Source organism: Zea mays, chromosome 4 (assembly GCF_902167145.1).
Source record: "Zea mays cultivar B73 chromosome 4, Zm-B73-REFERENCE-NAM-5.0, whole genome shotgun sequence".
Classification (NCBI taxonomy): Eukaryota; Viridiplantae; Streptophyta; class Magnoliopsida; order Poales; family Poaceae; genus Zea; species Zea mays.
In genome coordinates, this window is record NC_050099.1 from 193,490,963 (window position 1) to 193,504,249 (window position 13,287).

A 13,287-nucleotide genomic window follows, 5' to 3' on the forward strand; every position below is an offset into this window, starting at 1 on the left:
GACAAGAGGCAGCAGCAGAGTTTATTTTATCGTATATGGGCATGTCGTGCTCCAGCCGGCACAAGTTCCACCCCGGCTGCATCACGAATTGGCAGCGGCCTCCGTTTGTGGCCTCCGTTTGTAGCGGTAGAGGCAGTGCAACAAATCAACGCCAATCTCACAGCGGCTAGCCGGCTAACCGCAAGCAGATAATGGAAATATTTTATTTTATCGTATATGGGACCCGTCTCCGATTTCTCACAAGGAATTTCTTCATTAGTGGATGGGAGACAAGGGAGTTTCTTCCCACACGGGGATGTAATTCCCGGATGGGTAAGCGGGGAAGGGGATGGGTCCCCATCCCGTTCCCCGCGGGGATCTATTAAACTTGCATGTGACTATGTTTTCATACATCAGAAAATATGTATATGTGATGATGGTTTACATTAATAACATATGAAGTATGTCCTAATTATAATTTAAGCTGGGACGGGGATCCCCGATGGAGATTTATCCCGCGAGGAATGGGGATAGGGAAGAAATATCCCCCGCAAGCGTTCATGGAGATCCCTGTGACAAAAAAAGTTTCATCGTGAGGATGGAGAGCTAAAACTCGACGGGGAATTCACCATTACCATCCCTACACTTGACCCCTTTAAAATTATTAAACATTTTATTACTAACTCGTTTCAGGGTTTATAAATATTATAACCGCTTCTTAAAAATAAATATTTTGTTAATAACTCGTTTCAGGATTGAGTAAATATTATAAATCCTTTTTAAATTAAACAATTTTAAAATATTGTATTCTTTTCTAAATTAAATATTTTTAATGACTCATTTGAGGACTTTTTGTCTCTACTAATTTTCATCATTTCCATTGTCAAACTGTGTCAACACTTTTGTAAGCCCTCCCTTATATTCCTCTGTAATCAACTTGTGGTCCAAGCCTCCCCAACCCAATAGCTCCATTTCACCTCCCCTCGGCCGCCTCACCCTATTCCATCGGATCACGCCACAAAAGCCGCTGCCTCTCCTCTCTCCCTGTTCTCCATCGGAAACCCTAGCTCACTCCTTCGGATCCCACAAGACCATGATGGTAGAGAGTGAAAGGATCACGATGCCCAAGAGGGGGGGTGAATTGGGCTTTTCTAAAAATCAACACTAATTAAAACCTAAGCAAGAGCCCAACTTCACCCCAACAACTAGCACTAAGAATATAATACTAGAAATGCAACAATGCTAAGAGAATACTTCAAATACTTGCTAAACAAATACACAATGTAAAGTGCTTGAATTAAGTGCGGAATGTAAAGCAAGGTTTAGAAGACTCCTCCAATTTTTCCCGAGGTATCGAAGAGTCGGCACTCTCCACTAGTCCTCGTTGGAGCACCCGCGCAAGGGTATCGCTCCCCCTTGGTCCTCGCAAGAACCAAGTGCTCACTACGAGATGATCCTTTGCCACTCCGGCGCGGTGGATCCCTCGAGACCGCTTACAAACTTGAGTCGGGTCACCAACAAGATCTTCACGGTGATCACCGAGCTCCCAACGCCACCAAACCGTCTAGGTGATGCCGATCACCAAGAGTAACAAGACGTAGACTTTCGCTTGACCAAGAGAAGCCTAATACAAGTGGTGTGTGCTCTAGGTGGCTCTCACTAGCGCTAATGAGGAACAAAACGCGAATTAAGATTCTCTAATCTCCTCACTAGGCTTTTGGTGCTTGCAAGGCTCTAGCAATGTGCTGGAATAAATGTGGAGTGCAAGACATTGAATATGGTGGGTGGAAGGGGTATAAATAGCCCTCACCCACCAACTAGCCGTTACAGGCAACTTTCTGCGCACTGGCGCACCGGACAGTCCGGTGCGCCACCGGTGCGCCAACGGTCGTTTCCAACGGCTAGTTCTGACAGCTAGCCGTTGGACTCATGGCACACCGGACAGTGAACAGTCACTGTCCAGTGCACAACGGACAGTCCGGTGCGATGTCCGGTGCGCCACTAAAATTCAACTCCGAAACAGGCGCTCTCGGGTTTCTGCGGAGGGAATGCCTCTCCACTGGACCAGCCTGGCCCCACCTGGCAGAGGGTGCACCGGACAGTCCGGTGCACACCGGACAGTCCGGTGCCCCAGGGCCAGAAACCCTAACTCTTGATTTTCAACTGATTTTCAAATCGGTTTTCGTTCTAACTTGTGTGTGAGTTCTAGAGTGACACCTAGCATTGTATGTGAGTGTGATTGTGCACCAACACTACACTAGAACTCTCTTGGTCAAACTACTGATCGACAACCCCTCTTTATAGTATGGCTAAAAGAGAATAAAAGACCTAACTAAATCACGAGTGTCCACATCTCCTTGACACTCGTACTCCGTAGACCTTTGCCTTTTGTTTCGTCGTTTTAGCCGTCGCTTCGAGTTCTTATTTCCGGGATTGTTTTCACTGTTGTAGTACTTATACCTGTCATGCGACCTAACTTACCATTTGTCTCTACAAAACACACGTTAGTCACATATAATATTACGTTGTCATTAATCACTAAAACCAACCAGGGGCCTAGATGCTTTCAGAGAGGAAGGTGGGTCGACCCTCAATAAAGGTGAGTCAACCATTCTAGGTGCCCGTCTACTGCCCTGTTGAAAGGGAAATGTGCCCTTGGGCCATTTCTAAGTATTTTGGTGATTAAGTGTCCAACACAAGTGCCTAAGTGTTAAATTGTGCCAAGGACTCAAGAAGTGCAAATCAAGATTAAAGGTATGTTTCTAGACTTAGTACATTGTTTTGAAGACTAATATATTGTGTCTAAGTGCTAGAAACAGGAGAAACAATTTTGGAGAAGTTGGCTGTGTACAGCCAAAAGGCTGCTCAGTCTGGGTGCACCGGACTGTCCGGTGGTGCACCGGACAGTGTCCGGTGCGCCAGGCTGGCATCTGTCAACTGGCTGCTCTCGGGACTTCGACGGTAGCGTACGGCTATAAATCACCGGACCGTCCGGTGGTGCACCGGACTGTCCGGTGAGCCAACAGTCGGCCAGGCCAACGGTCGGCCGCGTAATCCGCGCGCGACGCGTGGCAGAGCCAACGGTCAGAAGGGGGCACCGGACTGTCCGGTGTGCACCGGACAGTGTCCGGTGCGCCAACGGCTCTGAACCGCCAACGGTCGGCTTTGCCAAAGAAGGAAAGAAATCCGCACCGGACAGTGTCCGGTGGTGCACCGGACTGTCCGATGCGCCAGGCGACAGTAGGCAAGAATTGCCTGCCTGGAATGCTCTCAACGGCTCCTAGCTGCCTTGGGGCTATAAAAGGGACCCCTAGGCGCATGGAGGAGTACACCAAGCATTCTCTAAGCATTCCTAAGCACCAAGACTTCAATTCCGTGCATTCGATTCTTTGTGATAGCAACTAGAGCTCCATTTGAGTAGAGAACTCTTTGGGTTGTGTTGTGAGCTCGAGTTGTGACTTGTGTGCGTGTTGTGCTCTGATTTTGTGTCTTGTGTGCGTTGCTCATCCCAGCCTTACTTCCGTGCTTCTTTGTGAACATCAAATTGTAAGGGCGAGAGGCTCCAAGTTGTGGAGATTCCTCGCAAGCGGGATATAGTAAACAAAGCAAAACACCGTGGTATTCAAGTGGGTCTTTGGACCGCTTGAGAGGGGTTGAGTGCAACCCTCGTCCGTTGGGACGCCACAACGTGGAGTAGGCAAGTGTTGAACTTGGCCAAACCACGGTATAAACCACTGTGTTGAAGCGTCCCCAATCCTCTGGGACTCAAATGTGATACAATTACTAGTCCCAGGAGGCTAGTAAACACATTTATACATCAGATGATTCCAGATCTGCTTAAACGAGACAAACCTATACAGGTGGCGATCAACTTTAAGAGTTGGTCCACAACTCGGGACATATCATCAGAGTGGGGCCGAAGCAGCCCGATATACGCAGTGAAGCAATTCAGCGGTCCAACAGCCACAGGCAAGGTTGGGAACAGTCGTAACTCTTACCCGATCTCCTTTTTTTGAAAAACAACAAATAAGCAAGGGTGAGTACAAACGTACTCAGCAACCCACCTTCACCCGCAGAATGGGGAAATCAGATATAATGCATGGAATATGTGGAGCTCAGGATATTTTGCAGAAACAACAATATTTTATGCAGAGTTGTTTTGAAAAACATTTTGTATTTTTGCAAAGCGTATCCTCTCCAAAAGGAGCAGGAAGTTTTTCAGTATTATAACAAAATCCCCTGGACTAAACCATCCAGGTATCTCAGCAGTTTCCCACTGGTTTTCCTTTTCAAAAACAGCTACTGGACTTCCCGTCCACCATAGCTCACGGTTCAACAGCCGAACCTTTTTAAAAACCACTTTTCTCAAACACACCTTTTTTTAAAAACAAAACATTTATTGCCATACCATACCAGACTCGTCCATTCCTGTGGACACAGACTATTCGAATAGGTTTTCAAACTCTGCGCAGAGGTGTACACTTTACCCACTAGTTCGGCTCTGCGATCTCATAGCTAGTGAGACCCGAATCCGAATCTCTTTCTTTCCTCGCACGTCCTAACCTTAACGGTTATACCGGAAGGAGTCAGGCCACCGCCATGTCCAAACCGGACAAAACATTCCCTCTCCTTATCCTCTCGGTGCTCCCAGCCTTCATAACCCTAGGGTTGGACCGTACGAGTTCAGATTGAGTGACTGCCCACACAGTCTCGAGTGGTTGTAATTATCATGAGTACAGGTAGTGAAAGATGACAAACCGGTCCTTATATGAGGGGGACAATCCTTCTACTCACGCCTAAACCAACTGAGCCTTCGCCTTAGGCCCTCCCCTAAACCAGGGAGTCCCTGATCATCCCTACTCAAAGGTGATAAGGGTGAAAACCCTTCATCATACACATTTTGAAAAGCATTTTCTTTTGAAAACTCACACCTTTCCTCAAATCATTTGTAACAAATATATCAGGGATTGATTGCGGCAAGCGGCTGGGTGGCCATAATAACTTGTCTCAAAATCATATCATGCATAAAATAACAGGCTGAGGGTTGTGGTTGAAAAACATAGGTAATTTATGCATCAAAGGGATCCAGTGAGCTTGCCGTGCTTATCCGGCGAAGGGGGAAGGGGAGCTCGCGGAACTAGCTTCTGGCTCCACTGCCTGGCGTAGACTTACAGATCTGGCCTCCACGATACGGCACGAACGCTCCGATAACTATGCAACATGAATAAGCAAACATACAAACAAGCAAGTATACCAACAAATATTTAGTATAGTGGTCAAAATAGCGATACATGGATGGGTAGAGTCTTGAGTAGAATATGTGTCATGTGGTGTTGAGATACTACTAGTGGTGGAGCTGAGGTGCTTACTAGGAGGGTGGACTGGAGGCGAAGCGACACTATGCGTGTAGCCGGCAGAGCAGAGTAACAGAGTGGGTGGGGTGTTTGCCTTGGCTGAGGGTGTTGAGTGTGTGTGGAGAGGGAGAGGGTAGCTAGGTGTATTTATAGCTGAGTGTATGTGGTGTAGCATAGTGAAGTTCACTGTTGGTGAGAATAGTGACGAATGAATCGTCTGACTTAGTATGAACAGGAGAGTTATAGGCAGAATATGGGACAAGAGTATTTTGGGAGTTTTCTGGAACATGGACCAGGATTAAGGGATGACATGGTTGGATAGGGACTAATTCGATAAGAATTTAGAAACAAGAATTATTGGAATCGGAGTTTGGAAGCCTGGTTCGAAGGATTCTCAAAGTTAAGCGTGCTCAACTTGGAGAAACCTAGGATGGGTGACCAGATGGGAAGTTCCCTACTCGAATGAAAATCACAGTCACCGGAGTTCGTATGACTGGAATATGGGTCTGGCTGGTCTTGGGTGGACTAGACAGCATGATGGATGAGTAGTTGAAATTTTGGGTGATCGGCTAATCGATGAATAGTAACAATGAATAGTAACGATGAATAGTGATGATGAAAAAGTTACCATAGATATCATCGTTGAGTAGTAACGATGATGAATAGTAACAATAAATAGTAACGATGGTGAATAGTAACGATGAATAGTAACGGTGAATATTGATGGTGAATAGTTCGTATGAACGAACGATAAACGATGAATAGGAACAATGAACGATGAATAGGAACTACGAACGAACGATCAAATGATCGGACGAACGAACGATCGGAATTTCGGCAGCATAACGGCAGGACAAAGATTATCTGGAAGAACGATGAATAGGGACTATGAACGAACGATGAACGATGAATAGGAACTATGAACGAACGATGAATGATCGAATGATCGAACGAACGAACGATCGGAATTTCGGCAGCATAACAACAGGAAAAAGATTATTTGGATGAACGAACGGACGAACGATCGAACGATCGGACGAACGGACGAACGAACCATGAACGATCGGACGAACGATCGAACGATCGGACTAACGAACGAACAAACTAAGAACAGGGGACGAACGATCGAAGAACGACCGAACGATCCTTGTGCTAGTGTGTGCTTGTGTGGAACATGGAGTGGGTGTGCGTGGGGGGGGAAGAGAGTTGCCATGAAATGGCTTGGGGTGGGATGAGAGGAGGCCCTTGCCCCTCTATTTATAGCCATAGGGGGATTAGGGGGAGGGATGAGAGGATTAGTGGGAGGATGAGAGGATTAGTGGGGGATTAGCATGTATTTGTCTTATATGAGTGTAATTAGCTTGTAGAGCTCACCGTATGACACCGGAGGCATACATATACGTATGAGCATGAGGAAAGTTATGAAGAAAATATTTATAGGGATTTGAAAAATGATTCTGAAGGTATTTCTCAAGAGGAAAATACTTGGAGATATATTGGTGGAATATTTGGGCAATATTTCTGGAAAGAACTTGAAGGGGATTACTCGGGAAATATCTGGGTAGTATTTCTGGAAAGAATTTGAGGGGGATCACTGGAGAAACATTTGTAGGATATTTGAGGAGGATTTTGGAGAGAATATAGACCACTATATTTTATTTGCTGATATCAACTCGCAAACAAACATTTTGAAATGAAACTTGAAATTCATTTTGAATTTAGAGCGAGTTTGAGAAAATTTCAGGATTTGAATTTTTGGGATGCTACAAATCTACCCCACTTAAAAGGAATCTCGTCCTCGAGATTCGGCTTAGAAGGGTTATGGGTATAGCTTTACTTCAGCTACATATCTTCACTTAGACTCTTCGAGGAGATGGAATTTCAACAACATCTGGCCTTTCAGGAGCATCCGGTTGCTGATTGCAAACGCTGATTCTGGCTACTCAAAGATCATCTTCAGGCTTCAGCTTTCGCTTGGCAGCTAGCTTATTGAGGAAGCATTGATGCCAACACGCAAACCTTTCTCTTGCGAACTCCCACATGGATTCCTTCCTTGATTGGTCTTCTGGTGCTTCATCAACAAAACTTGGGTGACCACTTCTCATCCAGAAACTTATATGCTTTGATGATCTGGTCCTCCACAAGCTTGCTACAGGCCTTCTTCTTTTTCTCCATAGCAGGAACCTTACTGGAACACTACCCCACTTAAAAAGAATGAGGGTAGAACTCTTGAATCTTGGGGATTTGAACTCCTTGAAGTACCTCATAACAAGGGTGTTACGGGGCCTTCTTCTACTGTTGCTGCTTGACCAGGCTGCAGAGAGATGACTGACATAGGGTTGATTCTGGGAGAACCTTCTTCTTAACTTCTCTTCACTATCTTCTTTTCTCTTCTCACTTTTCACTGCCTCTTTCTTTCTCTTTTCTCTTCCCACTGGAGGATTCTATCAAAGAGTATTACCATCATACAGAGGAGGAAACCGAAGATGTTGAACCATGTACAACAGTCTTCAACCCAAGAATCACCAAGCATTGTGATCTTAGGGGCGAGGGAGTGGGAAATGGAGTTGCTTGTCATTTGGCAGAGGGGGTTTTATCTGGAGTGTGCTTTACTTTGAGTGAGATGGGAGTTGAGGGAGTTGGGGGGGTTTATAGGCGAGCAACACTGATGGTGGTGCTCGGGGGGTGTGGAGTGATGGTGATGGAGCAGGTGCCACAAGGCAAAAAGTGCGATGGAGGGGGGGTGGTGTTGCTGGCGGTAATGGTGGTGGGTGCGTTGCAAAAAGGGGGGTGGGCGGCGGTAGTGCGCTGCAAAGGGGGCGTGGGGCGGTGGTAGTGCGCATGGAGGCAGGCACGCGTGCGAGGGGCACGGGTGAGTGGTGGGGTCAATGACCCTGATGTTTGTGGTCTCTGGTTCCAAGAATCTTTGCCTCTCTGTATGGTAATAACTCCTTCTGTCCTCTTTTCCTGTTTACTTTGACTCAGGGGCAGTGCTTTGATTCCCACGGTCGGTCCTTTTGACTGAGCGGCTGGACTGGTTTCTTCTGTAGCTTGATCTAGGCTTCAAGGGTAAGCTTCTCGGTATCTTCTTGGGTAAGGCACTTTTCCCTTGAGATGGGTTAAGATGAGAATGGAAGCATAAGGTGAGGATTAGATCTAATTTGTGATTTATGTTTTTAGAGAAAACCTTTCTTAAAAAGAAAGAAAACACATAAGTTCAGCAATGGTAAGCACAAACAAATCAAATATTTTGAATAGGGGAAGAATAGAGTTTTTCCAAAGCACGAACTACTCAGATTCGGGGGCTAAGCATAACTACTATTGCTTGGCTCCTGAATTGAGAACTATGCTAAATGCAACTTATGAGCACTAACGTTAAAGCATCACATATGCACTCAAAAGGGAGGAAAACATCAAGCGAAATTCATTTTAAAATGCCCTAGGGGGCAACACAATTAGAGTTTTTCAAAACACGAGGCTACACGGTTACATCTCATACATGCAGGGCTCTAGCCAAAGTGAAGAAAAACTTCACTACCCAATGCATGCAGAGGACTGGGCATAACTAACTTCAGACCAGGCAGCTTCTCTTCTGGCAAGGCTGGCACACAACTTCAATCTGAGACATCTCCTGGATGGGTCAAGAGGGAGCTGATGTTGATGACTTCTTCTGGCTACGACTGAGATGGAAACACGGGGTTGAACTCTTCTTCAAGCAGGACTGGCTCTTGTAGCTCCTCAGAGGGCGGTGGTGCTGGTGGGGTGCTTGCAGCTTCTTCTTTGATCTCACGGGACGGTGCTGGAATCTTCTTCATGGTGAGGGGCTCAAACAACTCTGGCGGGGGATCTTGGGAGGATTCAGGGTGCTCTTGCTTATCCATAGCCTTAGGGGAGACTAGAATTCCTTCCAAGACTATGGCTCCTTCCGATAGTTCCCAAGCCTTCTTCTCTCCTCTGATAGAGACTGGGTGACCTTCAAGAATCTGGGGATCTTCAGCTCTCATGGGTTGAACTGGGTTGGATGGAGCGGGCTCTTGGATCCGCAGGGCTCTACGTTGGTTATGGGTGACCAAGTAGGCCTCCATCAACGTCTGGATGTGCTCATCCTTGGCTTGCTTCAGGGCTTCAATAGCAATGACTTCACGACTTTCTAATGCAGTTGCACGGGCTTGAGCTGTGGTGAGATCCACATGGAGCTGACGGTTGCGCTTCTCTGCATCTTCTGCGCGGGCAATCATCTGACGGTGGTGCCGAGCCAAGAAATCATATTGTGCATCTAGGGGTGAGCAGGTATGCGGTGAGGTACATGACTGTGGGGTCGTCCTCAAGCAGTTGCTGACCTTCCAATGCACGCATCTTGGCCATCCAAACGGGACGATTTCTCTGAAAGGGCGGAAAGAATCTGAGCGGTGTATCGGCCACTTCTTCTTCATAGATCTGACACAGGGCCCTCAATGCCTTGCGAGCGACGACTTGGCATGTGTCTCTGAATCTGTGCCCAGCAGCAGTGACACTCCATTCCACATGGCGCGGACTGGATCCAATGTATACAGTCATGACACACTTCTCTGTGCCATGCTCGACGAATTCATGGCCATCATACTCTAGTTGACTCCTGATTCCGAGGCGAACTGTGCATGCTCTCAGCAACTTGGGGAAACCATCTTCATTCTGGCAAAAGCTGGTTTGGCAACGGACCTCCATCTAACTTCTGAGAGAAGGAAAGGGGGAAAGCATTTTTGAAATGAAGGGATGAGAGCAAGATTTTTTTAAGAAAATAGTTTGGACTCAAAAACTTTTGATCAGGCTAAGGGTTACGTCCTGCGGCCAACCTAACAACTATGATACCACCTGAAGCGTCCCCAATCCTCTGGGACTCAAATGTGATACAATTACTAGTCCCAGGAGGCTAGTAAACACATTTATACATCAGATGGTTCTAGATCTACTTAAACGAGACAAACCTATAAAGGTGGCGATTAACTTTAAGTGTTGGTCCACAACTCGGGACATATCATCAGAGTGGGGCTGAAGCAGCCCGATATACGCAGTGAAGCAATTCAGCGGTCCAACAGCCACAGGCAAGGTTGGGAACAGTCATAACTCTTACCCGATCTCCTTTTTCTGAAAAACAACAAATAAGCAAGGGTGAGTACAAACGTACTCAGCAGCCCACCTTCACCCGCGGAATGGGGAAATCAGATATAATGCATGGAATATGTGGAGCTCAGGATATTTTGCAGAAACAACAATATTTTATGCAGAGTTGTTTTGAAAAACATTTTGTATTTTTGCAAAGCGCATCCTCTCCAAAAGGAGCAGGAAGTTTTTCAGTATTGTAACAAAATCCCCTGGACTAAACCATTCAGGTATCTCAGCAGTTTCCCACTGATTTTCCTTTTCAAAAACAACTACTGGACTTCCCGTCCACCATAGCTCACGGTTCAAAAGCCGAACCTTTTTAAAACCCACTTTTCTCAAACGCGCCTTTTTTTAAAACAAAACATTAATTGCCATACCATACCAGACTCGTCCATTCCTGTGGACACAGACTATTCGAATAGGTTTCCAAACTCTACGCAGAGGTGTACACTTTACCCACTAGTCCGGCTCTGCGATCTCATAGCTAGTGAGACCCGAATCGAATCTCTTTCTTTCCTCGCACGTCCTAACCTTAATGGTTATACCGGAAGGAGTCAGGCCACCGCCATGTCCAAACCGGACAAAACATTCCCCCTCCTTATCCTCCCGGTGCTCCCCAGCCTTCATAACCCTAGGGTTGGACCGTACGAGTTCAGATTGAGTGACTGCCCACACAGTCTCGAGTGGTTGTACTTATCATGAGTACATGTAGTGAAAGATGACAAACCGGTCCTTATATGAGGGGAAAATCCTTCTGCTCACGCCTAAACCAGCTGAGCCTTCGCCTTAGGCCCTCCCCTAAACCAGGGAGTCCCTCATCATCCCTACTCAAAGGTGATAAGGGTGAAAACCCTTCATCATACACATTTTGAAAAGCATTTTCTTTTGAAAACTCACACCTTTCCTCAAATCATTTGTAACAAATATATCAGGGATTGATTGCGGCAAGCGGCTGGGTGGCCATAATAACTTGTCTCAAAATCATATCATGCATAAAATAACAGGCTGAGGGTTGTGGTTGAAAAACATAGGTAATTTATGCATCAAAGGGATCCAGTGAGCTTGCCGTGCTTATCCGGCGAAGGGGGAAGGGGAGCTCGCGGAACTGGCTTCTGGCTCCACTGCCTGGCGTAGACTTACAGATCTAGCCTCCACGATACAACACGAACGCTCCGATAACTATGCAACATGAATAAGCAAACATACAAACAAGCAAGTATACCAACAAATATTTAGTATAGTGGTCAAAATAGCGATACATGGATGGGTAGAGTCTTGAGTAGAATATGTGTCATGTGGTGTTGAGATACTACTAGTGGTGGAGCGGAGGTGCTTACCAGGCGGGTGGACTGGAGGCGAAGCGACACTATGTGTGTAGCCGGCAGAGCAGAGTAACTGAGTGGGAGGGGTGTTTGCCTTGGCTGAGGGTGTTGAGTGTGTGTGGAGAGGGAGAGGGTAGCTAGGTGTATTTATAGCTGAGTGTATGTGGTGTAGCACAGTGAAGTTCACTGTTGGTGAGAATAGTGACGAATGAATCGTCTGACTTAGTATGAACAGGAGAGTTATAGGCAGAATATGGGACAAGAGTATTTTGGGAGTTTTCTGGAATATGGACCAGGATTAAGGGATGACATGGTTGGATAAGGAATAATTTGATAAGAATTTAGAAACAAGAATTATTGGAATCGGAGTTTGGAAGCCTGGTTCGAAGGAATCTCAAAGTTAAGCGTGCTCAACTTGGAGAAACCTAGGATGGGTGACCAGATGGGAAGTTCCCTACTGGAAGGAAAATCACAGTCACCGGAGTTCGTATAACTGGAATATGGGTCTGGCTGGTCTTGGGTGGACTGGACAGCATGATGGATGAGTAGTTAAAATTTTGGGTGATCGGCTAATCAATGAATAGTAACAATGAATAGTAACGATGAATAGTGATGACGAAAATGTTACCATAGATATCATCGTTGAGTAGTAACGATGATGAATAGTAACGATGATGAATAGTAACAATGAATATTAACGATGGTGAATAGTAACGATGAATAGTAACTGTGAATAGTGATGGTGAATAGTCGTATGAACGAACGATGAACGATGAATAGGAACGATGAACGATGAATAGGAACTATGAACGAACGATCGGAATTTCGGCAGCATAACGGCAGGACAAAGATTATTTGGAAGAACGATGAATAGGGACTATGAACGAACGATGAATAGGAACTATGAACGAACGATGAACGATCGAATGATCGAACGAACGAACGATCGGAATTTCGGCAGCATAACGGCAGGAAAAAGATTATTTGGATGAACGAACGGACGAACGATCGAACGATCGGACAAACGAACGAACGAACCATGAACGATCGGACGAACGATCGAACGATCGGACGAATGAACGAACAAACTAAGAACATGGGACGAACGATCGAAGAACGACCGAACGATCCTTGTGCTGCTGTGTGCTTGTGTGGAACATGGAGTGGGTGTGCGTGGGGGGGGGGGAAGAGAGTTGCCATGAAATGGCTTGGGGTGGGATGAGAGGAGGCCCTTGCCCCTCTGTTTATAGCCATGGGGGGATTAGGGGGAGGGATGAGAGGATTAGTGGGAGGATGAGAGGATTAGTGGGGGATTAGCATGTATTTGTCTTATATGAGTGTAATTAGCTTGTAGAGCTCACCGTATGACACCGGAGGCATACGTATACGTATGAGCATGAGGAAAGTTATGAAGAAAATATTTATAGGGACTTGAAAAATGATTCTGAAGGTATTTCTCAAGAGGAAAATACTTGGAGATATATTGGTGG